Source organism: Arachis ipaensis, chromosome B3, assembly GCF_059453495.1.
Source record: "Arachis ipaensis isolate K30076 ecotype BB chromosome B3, ASM5945349v1, whole genome shotgun sequence".
NCBI lineage: Eukaryota > Viridiplantae > Streptophyta > Magnoliopsida > Fabales > Fabaceae > Arachis > Arachis ipaensis.
In genome coordinates, this window is record NC_142438.1 from 35,984,214 (window position 1) to 36,008,808 (window position 24,595).

At 31.4% G+C, this 24,595-nt stretch overlaps 1 pseudogene; it reads left to right on the forward strand.

The window, feature by feature from the left end:
• The first annotated feature begins 12,913 nt into the window (after positions 1–12,913).
• On the forward strand, positions 12,914–14,464 carry LOC148570305 (sugar carrier protein C pseudogene; annotated as a pseudogene).
• The last annotated feature ends 10,131 nt before the right edge of the window (positions 14,465–24,595 follow it).

The following is a 24,595-nucleotide window of genomic DNA, read 5'->3' on the forward strand; positions in this document are numbered from 1 at the left end:
TGTTATATTTGATCAGTTAATGGAATGGAAACAAAGGAGAAGAGAAAAAGAATCACTGATGATGAGGGAGAGATATGACTAAGAGAATAGAAGGGAAGAGAAAAGAAAGGACTAATGTCACGTTTGTAATTGAGTTGAGATCAGGAAAAGAATGCAAACACTGATATTTTATAGATCATTCAAGCTAGGGCAGTTATGACTTTTCCACCGAATTATTATCTTTTCTTTTATCTTTTATTATATTATCTATCTTTTGTTTAAGATAAACGGTTTTTTTTTATCTTAATTTAAAGATTTTAAACTCTCCAAAAAAATTGAATATATACATGTAAATAAGATTAAGATAAAGTTGATCAAATTTTAGATAAAAATTAAAAGATATAAATTAATGAATATTAAGATGTGATCAATATAAAAAAATAATGCATAAATATGAGATATCTACCTTTAAGTTTTGTATAACATAAAAGTTAATAAAAAATCTTACGGAACGACTTAAATTAACTATTACTATTTTTAATAATATTTAAATTGAAAACGATTTAATTTAAAAATAATAAATTATCTAGAAATTAAGGTTAAGTTTTCTTTGTTATAAAATCAAATATTAGTAAAAATAAATTAAAAAATAGTTTAATTTGATGCTCTGAATATTATATTTTAATTTTAAATTTATGCATTTAAATAACTTTTTATATATTTTATTTTTATGATTCGATATTTGTATAAAAAAAATTTATATTGGGCATGAAAATTAAATCTTAAAAGAAAGAGTCAATCACCTAAATAAAATGAATTATTAACCTCAATCTTATGATCACACACTTTCGAAAGCTGATCTTCAACTAAGTTATCCTCCCTAGTGAGGAAGCACACATTATGGTATTAAGGGACTGTTTTGGCAAATATTTTATCTTTTTTTATCTTTTATTATATTTAATTTTTATTGTTAGATGAGATGAGATGACTATAATTTTATTATATTTATTTATCTTTTGTTCAAGATAAATTTTTTTTTATCCTAATTTAAATAATGTTAACTCTCTACAAAAAAGATAGAATATATATATACAGATAAAATTAAGATAGAGATGATTAAGTTTTAAATAAAAATTAAAAGACCTAAATTAGAGGATATTAAAGTATTATCAATATAAAGATAATGTATAAATATGGGATATATGTTAAAATTTTAAATAACGAAAAAGCTAATAAAAAAACTTGACAGAACAATTTAAATAACTATCACTATTTTCTATCGTATTTAAATTGAAAATGATTTAATTTAAAAATAATAAATCATCTATGAGTGAAGCTAAGTTTTTTTTTCTCATGAAATTAAATATTTGTAAAAATAAATGAAAAAATAATTTAACTTGATACATTAATTATTGTATTTTATCTTTAAATTCATGCATTTACATAACTATTTCATATTTTTTACTTTTACGATTTGATATTTGTATAATTTTTTTTATATTGTGTATGAAAATTAAACTTTAAAAAAAGGTCACCTAAATAAAATGAATTGACTTTAATATTATCTAAATGTCATAAATTTGTTACAATTCTTCTGTTTTATCGTGTGCAAGTTGTAACGATTTAAATTTTATATGTAAACCTTTCTACAACGATTTAGTAGGTAAAGTCATTAGAGTAGTAAATCTTAGGGGCAGAGACAATAATAATCTAAGCACATACTGTTTGTATTACCGTGATTTATGTTTGGCAATTTTTATATTAAAATAGATTATAGTAAAATAAATATTATTTGAATTATATTACTCAAAATTACTTTTAGATGAAAAATTACTAAAAGAGATATCTATTTAAATAAATTTTTTTATATACATGCAAAATCAGAATACTAACAAAAATAATATAAAAAATATTTATCATATAAATAAAATAAATACAATAAAAAATAAAAATATAAAAGAGAGTACTATAAATTTTATAACGTCAAACAAAAAGAAAATATTCTATAAGTTGTCTAGTACTGTCAGTACTCTTTAATTTAGTATTATTTTGGATTATAAATTTTTATTATTTATGATTATGTTGTTACTTATAATTAGTTTTTTATTTATTTTGTCCTTTTTTTATAGGATCATAATTCATATTATACAAAATTTTGATAATAAACATAATATATAATAATTACAATTACAAATTTTACAAAATCAGAATAAAACATAAAAAAATTGATACAAAACGAAAATAGAGTACATCAAAAAATAGAAAAGAATAATGTAGATAGAAAATAATAAAAATTTCATAAAACCAACAACATATATCATATGAACAAAAAAAATACAATAAAAGGTAAATAAAATTCATATGAATAAAATTAAATAAAAAAATAAAAAAATTTCATACACAACATAAATACAATGCAGCAAAGGATAGAAAAAAAAAAGAATTCATATAAACAAAAAATAATAAAAATATCATAAAAATTAATAAATACCTGAAAAATCAGAGCACTAAAAAAATTAACAACATTTGTCATATGAATAAAAAAATACAATAAAATAAATAAAAAATCATATGAACAAAATCAAATAAAAATAAAAAAGGACTTTATACAAAATATACATATAAAGAATAGTATAGTAAATAATAAAAAAAAATTATATAAAAACATAACATGAAAAATTAGAATACTACACAAATAATATAAAAATATTTATCATATAAATAAAAAAATACAATAAAAAATATAAAAATGGTGGTTGGAGGAAAAGATTGATTGATCTCTTCTCTACTCCTCCGAGCGAACTTGAGACTCTAGCCATATCTAAGATCACTTATGATGATGAGGGTTCTATTTCTATAGGCTCGTACTTTACAGTGTACAATCCTATAAAAAAATTCAATAATGATAAAGACAAGTCTATCAATAACAGATTATACAACAAGTTTTGGATAAAAAAATCATAGAAACAACAAAGAAGTAAATTTAAAAATACTACTGCTGAGTTTAACAACAACGATAAATCATCTTTTTTTAAATATGTGAACACTGCTAATTCTTTCAAATTGTTCTTTTGTTACTTCAAGTGTAGTAGACAACAGTATAAACTAACGAGTTTAGAGACAAATTCTTCAATCTCTCCATTCTTTTTATCTTATGTAATCCATCTCTTAATAGTCATGCATATACAGACATGACCACCTTATATCTATATCCATCTTGTTGCATAAAATTTGAGACTCACTATAAGTATTTTTTTTAATATATTTTTTGTTTGCTAAATGACCTTATGAAATATCATTGAAAAATTAGTTTTGACTTTTGAGGCAAGTTTAGTTTAATTTCAATAAAAATTTGCTAATTTTTAAATGTTCGTTGTCAAAGGCAAAGCGGTTTCAAAACTAAACATCGGTCATAATCCATCAGATTGTCTTGATTCTTGAATGGACAAAATTTTTATTCTAAAAATAAACTCTTACAACATAAAATTTTTTTAGTCGATCACATTCTTTAATCTACAACAAAAAAAAAAGCAAATTGCCAATTTAAATAATTTTGTTTAGAAAATCTTTTTTAAGAGTTTAATAGGATGTTAAAGTAAAAATAAGACAATAATTAATTACAAACATTAAATAAATAAATATAGAATAGACTCCTCAAACGTACCTAAATTATCTTAAATTTCAATAAAATAGAGATAAGCACGACAACACCCCTATTAAAGAATTATTTTATGCTCTACTGTCACCACTTTCTTCCTTTTCCACTCCTTCCTCTGTTATATTTTTCTCCGTGATGACGCCTTCCTCCACCATTGCTGCCCAATGCCTTGTTCGAATAAGATTTTATTTTACATCTCTTCTCACCATGAAAAGATATGATCACACACTTTCGAAAACTGATCTTTAGCGGTGTTATCCTTCCTAGTGAGGAAGCATACATTATGGTATTAAGAGACTGTTTTGTCGAATTTTTTATCTTCTTTAAAATTTTTTATTATTAGATGAGATGAGATGATATTACTGTAATTTTATTATATTTACTATTTTTCGTTTAAGATAAAATTTCTTTTGTCCTAATTTAAATAATGTTAACTCTCTAAAAAAAGATGGAATATATATATATATATAAATAAGATTAAATTAGAGATGATCAAGTTTTAGATAAAAATTAAAAGATATAAATTAGAAGAGATCAAGGTGTGAGCAATATAAAGATAATGTATAAATATGAAATATGCGTTACAATTTTAAATAACAGAAAAGCTAATAAAAAACTTGATAGAACAACTTAAATAACTATCACTATTTTTTTACAGTATTTAAATTGAAAATGATTTAATTTAAAAATAATAAATTATCTATGAGTGATACTAAGTTTTTTTTTCATGAAATCAAATATTTGTAAAAGTAAATTAAATAATTGTTTAATTTGATACACTGAATATTGTATTTTATCTTTAAATTCATGTATTTAAATAATTTTGTATCAATAACAAAACATAAAAAAAATTTTGTATCAATAACAAAACATAAAAAAAAAGAACATGTTTAGAGAAAGAAAAAGAAGATAAAATATGAAGAAAAAGAAGTAGAAGAATAAGAAAATTTTGGTGTCATGCTTGAGAAATTTCGATGATATTTTAAAAAAATTTTGATACTATTTTTATTTCTGATAATTTTTAATTAGTTCACTGTTAAAAAATTTTGGTGTCAAAATTCATAAATTTTGTGTCAGGCTTAAAAAACTTTCAGTGTTATTTTTCGGATAAATTTAGCCCAATTCAAAATTTTCCTTTTCCTCTCCTTCATCCTCATCGTCATCTTTTTTTTTCTTCATCTTTTTTTTCTTGTTTTTTCTTTTTATAATTTTTTTATTTTTTTATCCTAATAAGAATAAAAATAAATAAGAAAATAAACAAAAAATAATAATAAAAAATACTGAAATAATATCATAAAGAAGAGAAAAAGAAAAAAAATCACAACAATAATAAAAGAACAACGACAAAGAGAAAACACGCGAAGAAGAAGAAAAAAAAAAGAAGAAAAAGAAATAGTGTATAATTCACACACTTTATGAGATTAATAATTTTTTTTATAAGATGATAATTGATAATTATAATTTTTTTCAAAAAAAAATGATATTCATATTTCAACTCATACATAAAACAAAGAGAAAATATAAAGTTATGTATTATTCTTTGGACACTTATAAAACTTTTTTTTAAGAATTTCTAAATCTAATGCCAATCTAAATCAACCCTAATTCATGCACAATATAAAAAAATGGCTTTTTTATTTAAATAAAATAAAGAGAGCCCAATATTACCAGATTTTCTTAAACCAATTTTTAAAATGTAAATCTCCTGTTTCTATTAATATATAAATTATCCTAGAACGGTATATATTAAATAATATATTAAATGTTATACCCTAAGACGATTTACGCATAGAAGTCTTAAAAAAAATGCACATAAATCGTCTTAGGATACTGAACTTTTCAAAATGGGCGTAAATCGTCCCAGGTAAGCAGGTTTACACGTTTTTATCCTAAAACACATTAGGGTAGGACGATTTATGTGCATCCCACAACACACAACATCATAATATGATTTATGTGCAACAAGCTAATGCACAATAAATTGTGACGATTTATGCATATAATCAAACCCTCAATAGCTTCCCATGAGTAATGTTTGCCAAAGAGAATCCCTATTGACGGTGAGGAAAGTCTTGGAGGGAAGGAAAGTTAGGGAAGAAGATGGTCGATGACAAAGGTAGAAGAAGAATCCATGGGGTCAACAGCGGAGGACGGCAACAGCAATTGCGAATCGTGGTGGTGGAAGTGTCGGTGGGCGGTGGAGGGGGGAAGTTTGCGATAGGGCTAGGCAGGGTAGGGGAATAAGCAGTTTCGGTGAAAGTTGGCAAGGAACGAAGGAGATATGTACCGATTGAATGGCATTGTGCACATTGCAAGATTTATCGACAAAGAGGTCAGTTGTCAAACATGTTTGTAATCTATATAGTTGATGACAGTAATATATTGAATTATCTTAATGTAAATTCTTAATGTAATTATCTTAATGAAATTCTATATAGTTTGTAAATTAGTTATTTGTTAATATTTTAGGCTTAAAATGCTTAAGGATGGCGTGGTTGTTGTAGGGTTAAGGGTGGATTTCACTTTTAATATATGTTTTTGTTGTTATTATGCGTTGTTGAGTTACGACTATATATTCTTGTTTTATCGGCCAACTCGATGTGTTAGGAGCATTCGTAGGCAACAGAAGATGATAATGCATGACCATATAATGTCGTACCTAGATAGTGCTGGATTACTACATGTTGTAAGGCTGAATGATTATTGGTTTAAGCTTGATGAGCCACTAATTAGTGCATTTGTGGAGCGATGGCATCTCGAGACCCACATGTTTTCACGTGCCTTTTGGGGAGTGCACCGTAACTTTATATGATGTGGTATATTAGTTCAGCCTCCCTATTGATGGATTTGCAGTTAGTGAATGTCTCAGCGACTTTGAGCAGTTGATGGATGGGGAAAAGCCTGCGTAGGTGTGGTTTGAAGAATTGTTTGGTGAACTTGTACCTGGCGATTGTATTGATAAGTTCATCGTGTCATTTTCCTTATTTCAGAACAAGTTTAGAGTCATGTCAACTAATGCATCAAAGGCCACAGTATAACTTTATGTGCGTGGTTGCATTATGATGTTGTTGTCCATGATGCTTTTCAGGGACAAGTCTAGTGCTAAAGTTCATTATGGTGGCTTCCCTATGTTGCAGACCTCGACGAATTCGGCAAGTATAGCCGGGAATTGGCCACTGTGTGCTGGTTGTATAAGTGTCTCTGCAAAGTTGCTAACTGAAATGTTAAGAACCTAGCTGGGCCACTAGCATTACAGTAGTCTTGGATATTTTGGTGTTTTTCCACATTCAGGCCCAAAGGATTTGAGACCATTCTCTGGCCGCTTGCATCGATGTGAGTACGTTTCATTAATGAGGTTTATAGTGCACTAGTTTATATAATTTTTTTTAAGTTTAATGCTTATCATTATGAATCTTCGGATAGGTACATGCCATCATCAGATGAGAAGGGTCCTCGGGTCATCGCTACTCGATATAAACTAGACAAGTTTAAGTGTTGATGATGTAAGTATAAGCTTCCATTACTTGCTTTAGATTATACTGGTTCCTTATTTATGTTTATGCCATAATACTTAAATCTGATCAATTGTCATGTTGCAGTTTATTTAGATGCCATACAACGCTCTTAAGGTTATCTAAGTAATATATCCTGATATCCTCAGGCCTAAGCACACCCTATTATGAAAGTCGACTACTGTGTTAATTTACTTTGCATCAATTAAGTGGTATCAGGTTGACAGAGTTCTATCTCAGCTTGGGAGAGTTCAGCACATTCCTGATCCAGCCATCAACATTTACTTTCTGTTGTCAAAGGATGGTCGAGGATAGACCCGATGGTTCCTTGAAATATTCACCACATGGCATAAGTATTGGGACTAGAAATATCAAAGCGTGCTCGCATTTCAGTTGGTACCAAAACCTCGACCTTTGGCTGAGTATCTTGAGTGGTGGTATAGGGTAGCCTGTAGATTCCTTTCACATGATCGGGACCTAGTTGACCCTCGCCAGACTGAAATTCCTACAGATGCTCCTGTTCACGGTCATATTGCTGTTCCAGCTAAATAACAGGGACCAAATGTCCTAGACAATCGGCATAGGGCTACTTGTGAGTGTGTTGGTTCCCGATACAACTAGCCTATGGCGTGGGGGGGGTCCGATGATGTATTGGGGTTGGATGAGGAACAGGACATCGATGATGATGACGATGGGGGAAGTCAGAGTCGTCGAGGAGGTTAGGGACACGATGGAGGTGGGTTTGGTTGGAATTGGGGTGGTGGTGGCTTTGGTTGGGGAGGTGGTATGGGTGGCTTTGGTTGGGGAGGGGGCAAAGGTGGCCCTGGGTGGGGAAGGGGTGGAGGAGCTAGTGGTTTTAGAGGTTCTAGAAGTGGAGGAGTTAGGGGCTCTAGAGGGTAGGGTGGTGGTTGAGGGGTTAAGGGTTCTGGTGTTGCTGGTGGTGGGGGTGGAGGTGGAGTGGTTGAGGCTTCCACGCCATTTTCAGAATTCAAAATAAAATCAAGTTGCAAAGCTCTGAGTATCAATGGCTGAGATCCGATTATGTGCATGTGGTGTCTATTGTCCAAGGGACGGCTTGGGTCTTTATCACCTAGTAACTTGGACCAACTGGTTCGGGATTATCGATTGAAAACCTGTTACACAAGCCACCTTGAAAAAGACATTACCTAAACAAAATTTTTCTAAAATTGAATTGTATACTCCTAAGTCCTAAGCAACAAATTGTCTTAAAATATGACGTGGAGATAAATTTAAATATGTGTTTATTATGATAACATTTTTGTGCTTTATATAACAAATTTCGATGTTATTTCTATTTTATTTTTGTGTTTTATATAAAAAATTTCAGCTTCTTCATCCTCATTGTCATTTTTTGTATTCTATTTTTCTTTTTTATTTTTCTCCTTCACAAAATATTCTTAAAATACACAAATAAATAAACAAAGAAAGAAGATAAATAAGAATAAGGAAAAAAAGTATAGGAATAAGAAGAAGAAAACAATACCAATCATGACAACAACAACGAAGATGATGATGGTGATGAATGAGAAGAAAAAAGAGGATGAGGAAGAGAGAAAAAAAGAGGAGAATAATCAACTGGAAAAGAAGAAGGAATGACTAGGAGAAGAAAAAAGAAAGGAAAAGAAAACAAACAAATAAGAAAAAAGTGTGTATGTATTATGGTTTAGTTATATAAAATACTTTGTTGTTTAGCATTACTGTTACACTACTTAATTAAAAAATATATATTAGTGGATTAACATGTTAATAATGTTATTGTCGGATATATGATTTATATGACAGTAAAATGCTTTGTTGTTTAGATTATTATTGTCTCTGCTCACTACAATTTACTACTCTAATGACTTTACCTACTAAATTGTTGCATAACGGTTTACATATAAAATTTAAGTCGTTACAACTTGCACACAATAAAACAAGAAAAATTGTAACAAATTTATGGCATTTAGATAATATTAAAATTCATTTTATTTAGGTGACCCTTTCTTTTAAGGTTTAATTTTCATACACAATATAAAAAAATTATACAAATATCAAATCATAAAAGTAAAAAATATGAAATAGTTATGTAAATGCATGAATTTAAAGATAAAATACAATAGTCCGTGTATCAAATTAAATTATTATTTAATTTACTTTTATAAATATTTAATTTTATAAAAAGAAGCTTTGCTTCACTCATAGATAATTTATTATTTTTAAATTAAATTATTTTCAATTTAAATACGATAGAAAATATATAGTGATAGTTATTTAAACTATTCTGTCAAGTTGCTTATTAGCTTTTATGTTATTTAAAATTTTAACATATGTCCCATATTTATACATTATCTTTATATTAATTACACCTTGATATCTTTTAATTTATGTCTTTTAATTTTATCTAAAATTTAATCATCTCTATCTTAATCTTATCTGTATATATATTCTATCTTTTATTAGAGAATTAACATTATTCAAATTAGGACAAAAAAAATTTATCTTAAACAAAAGATAGATAAATATTACAAAAGGTTCCGGCCCAACTCAGTTAGCCGAGTATTCGGATCTGAATGACCGGCTGATCCGGTGGATCGACGGATCCGAACCAGGTGGTGACCCGAACGTCATCTCCCACGAGGCACCTGCTGGAAGGAAGCTTTCAAGAAGGTGGGTCTGCCCATAAAGGACCCACACGAGTACGGAGTATATAAGGGGAGGGATTTACCCCTCCCAAAAGTACTCACTTATTCCAACCCTATTCGCCACCTCTCGTAGGGATACTGACTTGATCATCGGAGTTCTTTTGCAGGTGACCCCTCCTCGGATCACCCGCTTGGTAGCACCCACCCTCCCGGAGATTGCCCGAATCTAGCTCCCAACCACCCATCATTCTTCAATAACATGTGGACCTGATCTGCTCAGAACCCGTTTAACCGAACACAAAATTATAGTTATCTCATCTCATTTAACAATAAAAATTAAATATAATAAAAGATAAAAAATAAATAAAAAATTGGACAAAACAGTCTGCTAATACCATAATGTGTACTTCCTCACTAGGGAGGATACGATAGTTGAAGATCAGTTTTCGAAAGTGTGTGATCATATCCTTCCATGGCCAGAAGTGATGTAAATAAAATCTTATCCGAATAAGGCATTAGGCAGCAGCGGTGAGGAAGGCGTCATCGCTGAAGAAAAGATAGCAGAGGGAGGGGTGGGAAAGGAAGAAAGTGGAGACAATGGAACATAAAATAGTTCTTTATTAAAAATGTTGATCTCTATTTTATTAAAATTTAAGATAACTTGTGTATGTTTGAGGAGTCTATTCCATATTTATTTATTTAATGTTTGTAATTAATTATTGTATTATTTTTGCTTTAATATCCTATTATACTCTTAAAAAATGTTCTAAACAAAATTATTTAAATTGGCAGCTCGTTATTTTGTTGTAGATTAAAAAATATGACTGACTAAAAAAAATTAATGTTGTAAGTGTTTATTTTTAGAATAAAAATTTTGTCCATTCAAGAATCAAAACAATCTGATGAATTATGGCTGATGTTTGATTTTTGCTTTGTCTTTGGCAACAGACAACCCAACGAACATTTAAAAATGAGCAAATTTTAATTGAAATTAAACTAAACTTGCCTCAAAACTAATTTTTCAATGATATTTCATAAGGTCATTTAGCAAACAAAAAATATATTAAAAAGAAAAAAAAAGTGCTTATGGTGAGTCTCAAATTTTATGCAACAAGACGGATGAATATAGATATAAGATGGTCAAGTCTGTGTATGCATGACTATTGAGAGATGGACATAAGATTAAAGTAATGAAGAGATTGAAGAACTTGTCTCTAAACTCATTTATACTATTGCTCTACTACACTTGAAATAACAAAAGAATATTTTGAAAGAACTAGCAGTGTTCACATATTTAGAAAGAGATGATTTATCGTTGTTGTTAAACTCAATAGTGTTTTTAGATTTACTTCTATGTTGCTTCTTTGATTTTTTGATCCGAAACCTATTGTATATTCTGTTATTGATAGACTTATCTTGATCATTACTGAATTTCTTCATAGGATTGTACACTATAAGGTACTTTTGCCTATAGAAGTGGAAATCCTCATCATCATAAGTGATCTTCGATATGGCCAGAGTCTCAATTTCGCTCGGAGGAACAGAGAAGGGATCAATCCATCTTCTACTCCAACCACCGTTCTCTTTTTTTGAATCCACGCTAATTCGGTGCTTTAAGAATGCTGCCATTAACTTTGCCTCTCTATAAGAATTGTAATCATCTTCGTTTGGACTATTTTTTTTGTCTTTCTTTAAGCTCTGCTTGCAGCCTCCGTTCATAGATGTTAGATGGCACTGCATCTTCCTTCTCCCTAACCAATTTAAAGCCTTACTTTTTCTTTCACTTAACTTCTTAATTAGTATTATCTTTCATCAATAAATTAACAATGGATTCTTTTGATTTTGACCTCTATATATAGTAGTGTCTCAGAATTTTTAATAAGATAAAGTACATTTAACAACTTTTTTATCTTATTTTTAAAATTAAATTTTAATTTATTAGAAAGCCTGACTTCTACTTTTTATTTTATTTTATTTCAATTTAATTTAATATTATCTATCTATATATAGATATAAATATTATTTTAAAATGTTTAAAGATAGAGTTATAGAATAATAAAATTACTTATTAATTTAAGATTTAAAAGATATATAAGTAATATTATTTTTCAATCAAAGCTTCAATTCTCATACTCAATTGAACTTGTTTTTTAATTGTATAGTTATTTTAGTTTATTACTCTAATTACTTTACCTACTAAATCATTACACTGAAAAACAATTTACATATAAAATTTAAGTTGTTACAACTTGCATAAAATAAAAAAAAAAAAAAATATATAACTTAGATTCACGATGCATTCAAATAATATTGAGGTTAATAATTCATTTTATTTAGGTGATTGACTCTTTCTTTTAAGATTTAATTTTCATGCCCAATATAAATTTTTTTTATACAAATATCGAATCATAAAAATAAAATATATAAAAAGTTATTTAAATGCATAAATTTAAAATTAAAATATAATATTCAGAGCATCAAATTAAACTATTTTTTAATTTATTTTTACTAATATTTGATTTTATAACAAAGAAAACTTAACCTTAATTTCTAGATAATTTATTATTTTTAAATTAAATCGTTTTCAATTTAAATATTATTAAAAATAGTAATAGTTAATTTAAGTCGTTCCGTAAGATTTTTTATTAACTTTTATGTTATACAAAACTTAAAGGTAGATATCTCATATTTATGCATTATTTTTTTATATTGATCACATCTTAATATTCATTAATTTATATCTTTTAATTTTTATCTAAAATTTGATCAACTTTATCTTAATCTTATTTACATGTATATATTCAATTTTTTTGGAGAGTTTAAAATCTTTAAATTAAGATAAAAAAAAACCGTTTATCTTAAACAAAAGATAGATAATATAATAAAAGATAAAAGAAAAGATAATAATTCGGTGGAAAAGTCATAACTGCCCTAGCTTGAATGATCTATAAAATATCAGTGTTTGCATTCTTTTCCTAATCTCAACTCAATTACAAACGTGACATTAGTCCTTTCTTTTCTCTTCCCTTCTATTCTCTTAGTCATATCTCTCCCTCATCATCAGTGATTCTTTTTCTCTTCTCCTTTGTTTCCATTCCATTAACTGATCAAATATAACAATGGCCGGTGGACTCATTGGAAAGGAGTCTGGCAATGGGAAACAATATCCGGGAAAACTCACTCTCCGGGTTTTTGTGACGTGTATGGTTGCTGCATTTGGAGGACTAATTTTTGGATATGATCTTGGCATCTCAGGTGGAGTTACATCGATGGATCCTTTTCTGAAGAAATTTTTCCCAGACGTGTATGCAAAGGAGATGAACATGAAGCCATCTGACAATCAGTATTGCAGGTTTGACAGCCAGGTTTTGACACTCTTTACATCCTCCCTGTATCTGGCTGCTCTCGTGGCATCACTCTGTGCATCTTCCATCACTCGAATCTTTGGAAGGCGTCTTACCATGTTGTCCGGCGGTATTCTGTTTCTCGTCGGTGCCGGTTTCAATGCCTTTGCTGAGAAAGTGTGGATGCTCATTGTTGGTCGCATGTTGCTTGGCTTCGGAATTGGATATGCCAATCAGTCTGTTCCAATCTATGTGTCGGAGGTTGCTCCTTACAAATACAGAGGAGCCCTTAACATGATGTTCCAATTGGCCATCACCATTGGAATCTTTGTGGCCAACGTCCTCAACTATTTCTTCGCCAAGATGAAGAACGGTGAAGGCTGGCGCTACAGCTTGGGTTTCGCGGCTGTCCCTGCCGTCATGATCGTCATCGGCGCAATCTTTCTCCCCGACTCGCCGAGCTCCTTGATCGAGCGTGGCAAAGATGAGAAAGCCAAGCAAGAGCTGATCAAGATTAGAGGAACCAGTGACGTGGAGGAAGAGTTCAAGGACCTTGTTGAGGCGAGTGAATCGTCCATGGCAGTGAAACACCCATGGGCCACTCTGTTGAAGAGGCATTATAGGCCTCAACTCGTGATGGCCATAGCCATTCCTTTCTTCCAGCAACTCACTGGCATGAACGTCATTACTTTCTATGCTCCTGTTTTGTTCAGAACCATTGGTTTTGGCAGCAACGCTTCTCTTATGTCTTCCATGATCACCGGTGGCTTTAATGCGCTTGCTACCTTTGTTTCAATTTTTACCGTTGACAAAGTTGGAAGGCGCAAGCTCTTTCTCGAAGGCGGTGCTCAGATGTTTATCTGTCAGATTGTGATAACCGCCGCGATAGCAAGTAAGTTTGGAGTGGATGGAAACCCCGGAATCTTGCCAAAATGGTATGCGTTCCTTGTGGTGGGATTTATATGCATCTATGTGATGGGATTTGCATGGTCATGGGGTCCTCTTGGATGGTTGGTTCCTAGCGAGATATTTCCCCTTGAAGTCAGATCTGCAGCTCAGAGTATTAATGTGTCGGTTAATATGATTTTCACATTTGCAATTGCTCAAGTATTCACCTCCATGCTCTGCCACATGAAATTTGGCCTTTTCATCTTCTTTGCTTTCTTTGTTTTGGTCATGAGCGGGTTTATTCATAAGTTTCTTCCTGAGACTAAGGGAGTTCCCATCGAAGAGATGTCTGTTGTGTGGCAAAACCATTCTTTTTGGAAGAAATTTGTCAAGTCTGCAAGCGAAGAAGCTAATGCCAAAGTGGATAACTCATGTTGATTAGATCCTTTACGACAGTTTCCATTTTAATTAGGAACCAAAAGTGATTTAGACTTTATTGTTTTTTTAAGGTTTTTTTTATTTTAGCAAACAATTCACTTGTTATTAAGTTTTGTTCAAAATTTGATTTAGTCGAATACATTTTTTTTTGCTCTTCAAATTTTAATAGTTTTACTTAATGTGATTGTTAAATGTTCTTCTCATGCAACTTTATATCTTAATTTGTTGTTTACTTTTCAGCGCTAATGAGAATCAATAACAAAAAAAAATATAAATTTTCATATCTTAATCTATTTGATGCTATTTTAAAACACGTATGACATTATCTATATATGATGCAATATTACTAGTAGCTTGTTTGTTCAAAAACCACCATGAATGTTCAGAGGCTCTGGAATTGCAGCTAAGAGACATTAACATGGTGAGTTAAGTCATTTATTTATGAAAATTGGGCTTTGTTTCTAGTAATGGGGAGAGGAGTTCTGATGGATATATGGTTAGATGCGAATATGATTTATGATTGGACACTACAATGTTATAGCCAACTTCACTTACTGTGATACTAGCTTTAATTATAAATGTGATTTATGAAAGAGTTAGGTTATTTACAAGAACAAGATTGAGATTCGGTGTTGCTATTTGCTACTACTAGTATTTATCTTTGAGCCAGTTGGTTTAGCGTTGTAGAAGTTCTTCAACTAAGGGAAACGGAAGAATATTAATCAAGAATGTAGTAATCAAGCAAGTTGTCATAAAATTTTTACTCATGCTATGTTTCAATATGCCAAATTCATAGTTTCCTACCATTTATGTTATTAGCAAGTTGTTATTCCCATCTATATTAATGCTTTATATGAAATTATGACAATATACAATTTTAGTTGTTTTGAAAACCTTGTTGAATCAGATTTTGCATTTGTTTTGTTTGTAACTAGGTAAAGAAGAGAAGAATTTTCCAAAACAGCCAATCTAATTTCAAGAATTCAATGTCAACAAACCAGCCAATCTAATTCATTCATATACTTGCTTTTATAACATGTTCACAAATACAAACAAATGCTCCTACAACAATTTAAAACACAACACTATAACTTAATCTGTAGTTCCTTTTGCTTCCAAGAGTTTCTGTGATGCATAAGCTATGTATCCACTAGCTTTCTCACTTGTATATCTTTAGCTTCCTTGGCTTTCTCACTGGTGTGCTCAATGAGGTTTGGATGTCTCGGAGTAGATGATAGTATATGTAGCAGATCTGTTCAGCAAAAGAGAGGGAATAAATTGAACTTATCAATGAACTAGTAGCAAATTCAAACAGCAAGGGTAGATTTTGATTTTCAACTTTTCACCAGTTAATACATAGGTTAAAAGATGAAAAGTAACAGTTATGAAGTCAAGCAAGTAAACATACGCTTGCCTAAGCTCTGGATTTTTCCGCAGCATACTCTTGACAAGCCCCCGACTTGAAGAAGAAATATACATTGTCGTTGTAAGTGAAATTCTATATCATCATTTAATTTTAACGAAAGCTAATATCAAATAAATTGAATGCTGCAGACATGCTTTATACAAACTAGAGAACTTCAATTCTAATCCAAAACAGCTTGAAGTTTGATTGTAGGATATCAGCAAAAGAGAATCAAGAGCATCATAGTTAAGTAGAACACAAGTAAAAGAATACAAATGCATAATAGTTAAATTGAGTTGATTAAATTCAAGTTCAGCTAACAAAATTGTAATGAAACAAAATTATCTTTTTTTTTTAGCTCTTGGTGACATAATTGCAAATATCTGGCAGAGTAAAAGAATTGCAAGCAATAAGAATATCAAGTGCAGGCAATTTTGGTTCATGAAAAACAATGAAAAACAGCAAACACATGACTAGGTTATGTGCTCCAAAACTCAATCACCAATTCACCATCTAACCTTCATTTTCTCCCCTTAAATTTCAAACACCACAAACTCAAAAGCACTCGCTGTGGAAAACAACTTTTTAACTTGTGACTTTATGCAAACTTAACAACGATGTTAACTACCTCAGATCAGTGTCATCATCAAATCATAGGAAATTTAGCGTCAAAAACATCGTAATCATCAACTTACATACCTTATTCGGAGGGTAGCCCCTGTTTCCAGCATCAATAGCAACCAATTTAATCTTATTTAGTATCCCCTGCAACCAACAGAAGAAAGTGAGAGAGAGCAAGAGAGAGAGAGAGATCGAAGGTGAAAGAGAGCAGAGGGAGAGAGAGAGAGAGAGAGAACCGTATGCGAAGCACTGGAGAAACGGTGGCAAAGCTTCCTCGTCGACGGCGAACTCGACGCCAAGCAAGAGAGTGACGCCGGCGATTGACAAAAGGAGGAAGGGGAAATGGTTGTCTGGAGGATTGGGTGAGGGTTTTATAAATTTTCAATTTTTAAGTTTTAGAATTTGAAAGAAGAAGAATGCTGAAGAAGGGAAGAGTCATCAAAATTTATTGCCTTGTTTATCATTTAATTATTAATCTTTAAAAATATAGAATAAAATATATTATTAAATTTTAAAAAAAATTATTAGGCTAAACGAATTAATTAACCTCCTAATATTTCTTTTTAAAAAAATTTATTATAATTTTAAGTTTAAATTTAATAAATAAATAAATTTAAAAAATTTTCTCATACCACCCTTATCATTTTAGAGTTTTTAATTATTTAAGGTTCGTTTCTTTTTTATTTGAATAAACATTTCAGCTGTACGGTTGTGTATGGCCCAACTTTTTTATTTAAATATATATATAAATCATTATTTTTCAAACTACACATAGATAAAAAGTTGGAATAAAATACAGATGATCATTTCAGGGATAGCATTCACAAAATAAAATTACACTCCATTTCAAGCATGATGCACATGAAATGGATACAAGGACCACTATGCACATCTGACACCCTATTTTAAGTTTGGCAATCACGAAATGGAGGAACTCAAGAATAACAGCTGCGAATTGAACGAAGTCTTAGTTGACACACCGAATTGAAGAAGTATAATTTTAATAGAGCATGGTCACAATTTACAACTCGAAGAAATGAGAAATTATTGTCTCAATGAGCAAAAGATAAAGATCAAAAACAAAAACCAAAAGCTAGATTCAATTTGTTCCATCAAAAAAATTTGTGTTAGCATATACGTTAAGTATAGTGTTAATCACCTATTTATTATTAAGGATTTAATTAGAGAGTTAATTTTCTTTTGTTAGTATCAGTTAATTTTTTAAAAAATATTTTTTATCTTAACTTCTAATTATAAATTTTTAAATCCTAACTTCTAATCCTAAATCTTCTAAAAAATAAGAGCTAAAAAATTAATTTTATAATAAAAAAGATTAATATTGATTAATTAAAAATTACTTTACATATTTATTCTATCTTTTATTATTAAATGAGGTGCCGACTTACTTTCAATAAAATTTTTTATTATGAAAAAAAGTGAGTTTTTATCATTATAAAATTTTTGGTATTCTTTGTATTCTCTATCCTAAATTTTTTACTAGGTTATGTCCTCTAAAATTCAATTACCAATTCACCATCTAACCTTCATTTTCTCCCTTTAAATTTCAAACACCACAAACTCAAAAGTACTCACTGTGAAAAACAACTTTTCAACTTATGACTTTATGCAAACTTAACAACGATGTTAACTACTTCAGATCAGTGTCATCATTAAATCATCGAAAATTTGGTGTCAAAAACATCGTAATCATCAACTTACATACCTTATTCGGAGGGTAGCCCCTGTTTCCAGCATCAATAGCAATCAATTTACTCTTATTTAGTATCTCCTGCAACTAACAGAAGAAAACGAGAGAGAGAAATCGAAAGTGTGTGAGAGAGACAGAGATCGAAAATGAAAGAGAGAGAGAGAGAGAGAGAGAGAGAGAGAGAACCGTATGTGAACCACTCAAGAAACGGTTGCAAAGCTTCTTCGTCGACGGCGAACTCGACGCCCAACAAGAGAGTGACGCTGGAGATTGACAAAAGGAGGAAGGGGAAATAGTTGTCTGGAGGATTGTCTTGAGAGTTTTATAAATTTTCAGTTTGTATGTTTTAGAATTTGAAAGAAACAGAATGCCCAAGAATAGTCAAAATTTATTGTTCTTGTCGTTAATCATTAAATGTTTAAAAATATAGAATAAAATATATTGTTAAATTTTAAAAAAATAATTAAACTAAAAAAATTAATTAACTTCTTAACATTTCTCTTTAAAAGAATTCATTATTTTAAGTTTAAATTTAATGAATAAATAAATTTAAAAAATTTTCTCATAGTAACCTTATCATTTTAGAGTTTTTAATTATTTAAGATTCGTTTTATTTCTATTTGAATAAAAATTTGAGTGGTTATTCAATTTAAATTTTTTAGTTTAATTGAATACTTTTTTTTTGCATTTTTGTCTAATTTTTGTAGTTTTATCTAGTAAATTATCAGGCCATGGATTTTTTACTCCTACTTTTATGTAGAAGTATGATTAATCATCATTAAAATAATTATAAAATATACTCCTTTCTTTTAAAAAACATTAATAATTAGATATTGACCCTTCTAATTTTTGTTTTTTACACTTTTTTTTCCTTTTCCTTTTAATTTCAGATTCAGAGAAGAGAAGCATGTTTGTTAGCTTAGGTTTTTTCATCCAATTTCAATCACCGCCATTCTCTCATCCTCTTCCTCTGTTGTATCTCTCGTTCGCCAATCCTTACCGCCGCAACACGCCTCAGACGACGCCGCAACCTGCTTCCGCCGCCGCCGTGCAAGACGCTGCCTCAACGCTTGGAGGTTAGTTAATCATTATGCCTTTTCAATTCATGGATGTCTTTTCTCTCCCTCTCCCTCTGTCGTCTCTCTCGTCCGCTCATCTTCGCAGTGCAACCCGTATTAGTTAAAAATGGATGTGCATGTTGGTTTTGATATGTTCTGTCCTTGTCTTGTTGATTGCATGAATTGTGGGGAGTGAGGGACCTACATTTAGAGTTTTTTCTGCCCTTTCACTCTCTTGGATTTGATTTGCAATGATTTTGCAAGAAGCCGAGTGCCGAAAATATGTATGGTTATGCTGCGGAGGAAGCTCTTGGGCAGGATGGGATTGAGCTTATTGTTGACCCCTGATGCATGAGCATCTTTCCTATCTTTTTCTAGTGAATTTACATTTAAATTGTTGAGTTTAATCAAGAATTAATTATCTTTTAGCCACTATGGATGCTACTTTGAGTCTTGTGCAATTCTGTTTATTTTAGGTAGCATTTGGCTAGATTTGATGGAGTTTCCGCAGAAAAAGAGAAGAAGGCGAATGATGTTGTCAACCCTGACCTCTCTGCACTCAAACCTGAATAACTCGAGCTACAAAGGTCCAATGGACGTAATTCTAGTGGTGTTGAAAAGCTAACTTCTAGAGCTTTCCAACGATATATAATAGTCTATACTTCTCTTCCATTAACTCTGCCAAGGCTGAGCCTAACTTGAGATTTCTCAAGTTAGGCGCAAGAAACAACAACAACACGCAACATTTGCTCTCCTCCAAGTAAGGCACATTGCCTCCTCTTCAGTCCAAGTAAGGTGCCTTGTGTGGTGAACAGCATGAAGTTAGGCGCAGCTCTTAGCCAAGTTAGGCATGGATCCAGTGAAGCCAAGTGGTCCCCACGTTACAAGGCGCGGATTATTTAATTAATTCTGATTTAAATTTAAATTTTATTTTAAAATAGGAAAAGATATTATTTTAATTTTAGAAAATAGATTTTAAATTAATTAGGATTAGATATAAAAAGAAGAAATTTTTCTTCTGGGGATTATTCCATCTCATTCTGTACCTGAATCCTAGTTTTTCTCTGAGTCATGAGCAACTAAACCTCCATTGTTAAGGTTAGGAGCTCAGTCTATTGTATGGATTGATTCTATTATTTTTGTCTATTTTAATTCATGTACTGATTTATAATTCAAGAATTGTTTTCGTTCTTTGTTTTATGAATTTGGGTGGAACGGAAGTATGACCCTCTTTCTAATTGAGTTCTTGTATAACTTGGAAAATCTCTTTACTTGAACAACAGCTTGAAAATAATTTCTCCTAAATTCTAATTATCTGGACTTAACAGGATACGTGACATATAATCCTCTTATGTTTGGATAATTAGGATTTTTGTGGCATATAAACTAGAATTGAACTTCACCCTCTAATTGAAATTAATTGACCAAGGAATTAGCGGTTGATGAATTTCAGAGGAGACTAAAAAGGTCTAAGGAATTAGGGTTTAGTCATATATAGTTTGCCAGGAATTAAATCTTGCATGATTAAAATAAATTAATAAGAAAAGTCAACCCGGAAAATAGATAACTCTGAAGCCTTAACTGCTTTCTCCATATTTTATTCCCAAATTATTTACTTGCCTGTCTTCTGATATTCTGAATTTACTGTTTAATGCTCTTTGAACTCTCAAAACCATTTTCTGCTTGTCTAACTAAGTAAATTAATCAACCATTGTTGCTTGATCCATTAATCCTCGTGGGATCGACCCTCACTCACCTGAGGTATTACTTGGTACGACCCGGTGCACTTGCCGGTTAGTTTGTGGTTGTAAATTTCGCACCAAGTTTTTGGCGCTGTTGCCGGGGATTATTAGTGATTAACAACTATTCGTTGCTTGATTGCTTAGATTAGTCGTTTTAGTTTTAATTTTTATTTAATTTATACCTTATTATTTTCGAATTTACTACTAGTAATTTTTCTTAATTTCTAAAATTAAGTTTGGTGTTTCCTAGTTAGTCTTATTTTAATTTTTCTTATTTAATTTGCCTAATAATTTCGAAAATTTTTAGTCGTAATTTTACTAGTAATTTTCAAATTTTAGTCTTTTTTTGTTTTATTCAATATTTTTATCTCTTTACTCAAGTTACCTCACTGGAAATTCTCTGCACTCTGACGTAGAGAGTTCCATCTTTTCTTGTCTTCTGTTTGTTTATGCGCAGGAAAAGAGACAGAATATCTCTTAGACTTTGATCCTGAACCTGAAAGAACTCTCAGGCGGCGTTTGCAAACAAGCAAGACTTTACAAGGCTGCAGAATCCACTATGGATCCTAATGATGCTGCTAATGCTAATGTGGCAAATCCGAATGGGAATGATCAACAAAGGAGAGTGCTTGGCTCTTATTCTGCTCCTACTGCGGATCTTTATGGAAAAAGCATTGTGGTTCCTCCTATAGCTGCGAACAACTTTGAGTTGAAGCCACAATCGGTCACCCTGGTGCAACAAAACTGCCAGTATCACGGTCTTCCCCACGAAGATCCAAATCAATTTATTTCTAATTTTCTGCAGATTTGTGATACTGTGAAGACAAATGGAGTGAACCCAGAGGTGTACAAACTCATGCTCTTCTCGTTTGCTCTGAGGGATGGAGCAAAGCTATCGCTAGATTCCCAACCCAAGGAGAGTTTGGATACTTGGGACAAGGTTGTTACTGAGTTTCTTACTAAATTTTTCCCACCAAAGAAGCTGACTAAGCTTAGGGTGGAGGTTCAGACTTTCAGGCAGAAGGATGGTGAAACTCTTTATGAAGCTTGTGAGAGATATAAGCTACTGACTAGGCAATGCCCTCCGGACATGTTCTCCAAATGGACCCAACTAGATATATTTTATGAAGGTTTGGGTGAAATGTCCAAGATGTGCTTAGATAATTCTGCAGGTGGTTCATTACACAAGAAGAAGACACCGGAGGAGACTATTGAGCTTATTGAATTGGTTGCTAGCAACCAATATTTATACTCATCTAACAGGAATCCTATGAACTCTGAGGCTCCTCAGAAGAAGGGTGTTATAGAAGTAGAAGCTCTTAATGCTATTCTTGCCCAGAACAAGCTTATGTCTCAGCAAATAAATCTACTTACTCAACAGATGGGTGGCATGCAAGTCTCAGCTATCAACACCCAAAATCCTCCTCAAGAGGTCTCTTATGACATGACAGGTAATTTTGTGCAAAATAATAATTATGATTATGCTCAATCCTTTTCTGAACAGGTCAATTACATGGGGAGTGGTCCTAGAAATTCCAATAATGATCCATACTCTAAGACATACAATCAGGGGTGGAGAAATCACCCAAATTTTGGGTGGAGGGACCAACCTCAGAGACCTCAGAATTTCAACAAAATCAGATACTTCAAAAGGAGACCAAGGACAAGCAGTTTTCAAAGTTCTTGGAAGTCTTCAGAAAGTTGCAAATCAATATTCCTTTTGCTGAGGTTTTGGAGCAAATGCCTCTCTATGTAAAATTCATGAAGGAATTGTTGTAAAAAAAGAAGCCTTTAAAGGGAGATGAGACAGTGGTCCTGACTAAGGAATGTAGTGCCATCATTCAGAATAACTTGCCAAGGAAGATGCCAGATCTAGGGAGCTTTCAAATTCCATGCACCATTAGGAGCACAACCTTTGAGAAAGCGTTATGTGATCTGGGAGCAGGCATCAATTTGATGCCCTTGTCTGTGATGAAGAAGCTGCAAATCCAAGAGGCACAACCCACAAGGATAGCATTACAGATGGCAGACAAATCTATAAAGTCTGCATATGGATTAGTGGAGAATATCTTGGTCAAAGTGGGTAAGTTCTTCCTCCCAGCAGATTTTGTGATTCTTGACACAGGGGAGGATGAGAATGCCTCTATAATTCTAGGAAGACCATTCCTAGCCACTGGAAGAGCTCTGATTGATGTGGAAGAAGGTGAACTAGTGCTTAGAGTGCATAATGAGCAACTAGTCTTTCATGTCTTCAAAGATATACATTCAGCAGGTGAAGAAGAGAGGTGCATGCAGACTGAGCTTATTTATCCAAACCTTCAAGAACCCCCTGATGATGCACAGCAGAATCTGCAGCTCAAACCCCCTTTGGTGACAATCAATAAAATTTCTCCTGACATCAAACTTAAGTTTGGTGTCGAGAATGCATCATCCACCAAGGAGGAGGTTCCTAAAAAGAAGAAAGTACCCAGAGGATGGAGAAACAAAAAGATCCCCACTGAAGGTTTCTCCCCAGGAATGAAAGTGGTGTTGACTAACAATCTAGTGTGGATTTATACAGTAAACAGAATCCTCTCTCTGGAGCATATTGAGCTACTTTATGGAGACACAGGAAAGAAGTTCAAAGTAAGGGGTGAAGAGCTGAGCCTCTATGATCCTCCTCCTTAGAGGAGCTGACCGTCAAGCTAGTGACGGTAAAGAAACGCTTGTCGGGAGACAACCCGATAATTTCATATCCTTAGTTATTTTTCGTAATAGTGGTTTTCTTATTTATTTGATTTTTATTGAGTTTTTACCGTTTTTCTTTCGTTTTACGTGTGTTTTGATCATACAGCTATTTTAGAATAGGAACTGCACACTTCCAAAAATTTGTGCCTATCTCCAAGTTCAGCGTAGGAGAGTAAAAAAAAAAAAATATGCAAGCTGGTCCCACAACACCCTTCTTCATCCCCTTATTCTCGTGATCACCCCCACCTACCCCCCTCATTCATTAACCATTAAACCCAACACCCCCTAATTAGATTCACTTTTATATATATATATATATATCCTGCACCCTTCCTATATACATATATATATATATATATACACGTCCCCGGCCCCTCCCCCCTTCTCTCTAACACACACATAATAATATAATATATATTTTACCCCCTTTTTTATATACTAGCATGATAACCCGTGCAATGCACGGAACTCATATAACTTAAAAGATTTTTTAAAAAAATAATACTAAGATATAACCAAAATATATTCTATAAAAATATGTATGTTGTATTAAATTTTGATAATAACAAAATTATGGCAACATTAAAATAAAATAATAGAATAATTATCCAATATGTTAATGAATGCTAACATGTTTTTTAAGATAATAAAATATAATAAAAATTGTTAGACACAAAAAAAAAAAGAGTCCAACAGAGATGTAATTTACTATTATGTATAACTTTAAAAATATAGATTGTCAAGATACCTATTAATAAGAAAACAAAATATCTACAACACAATTTAACATATAGTTTAAAATATGTGTCACATAGGAGTCTCTTGTTTATAAGGCCTAAGATCTCTCAATCAATAACTCTATATGGCAGT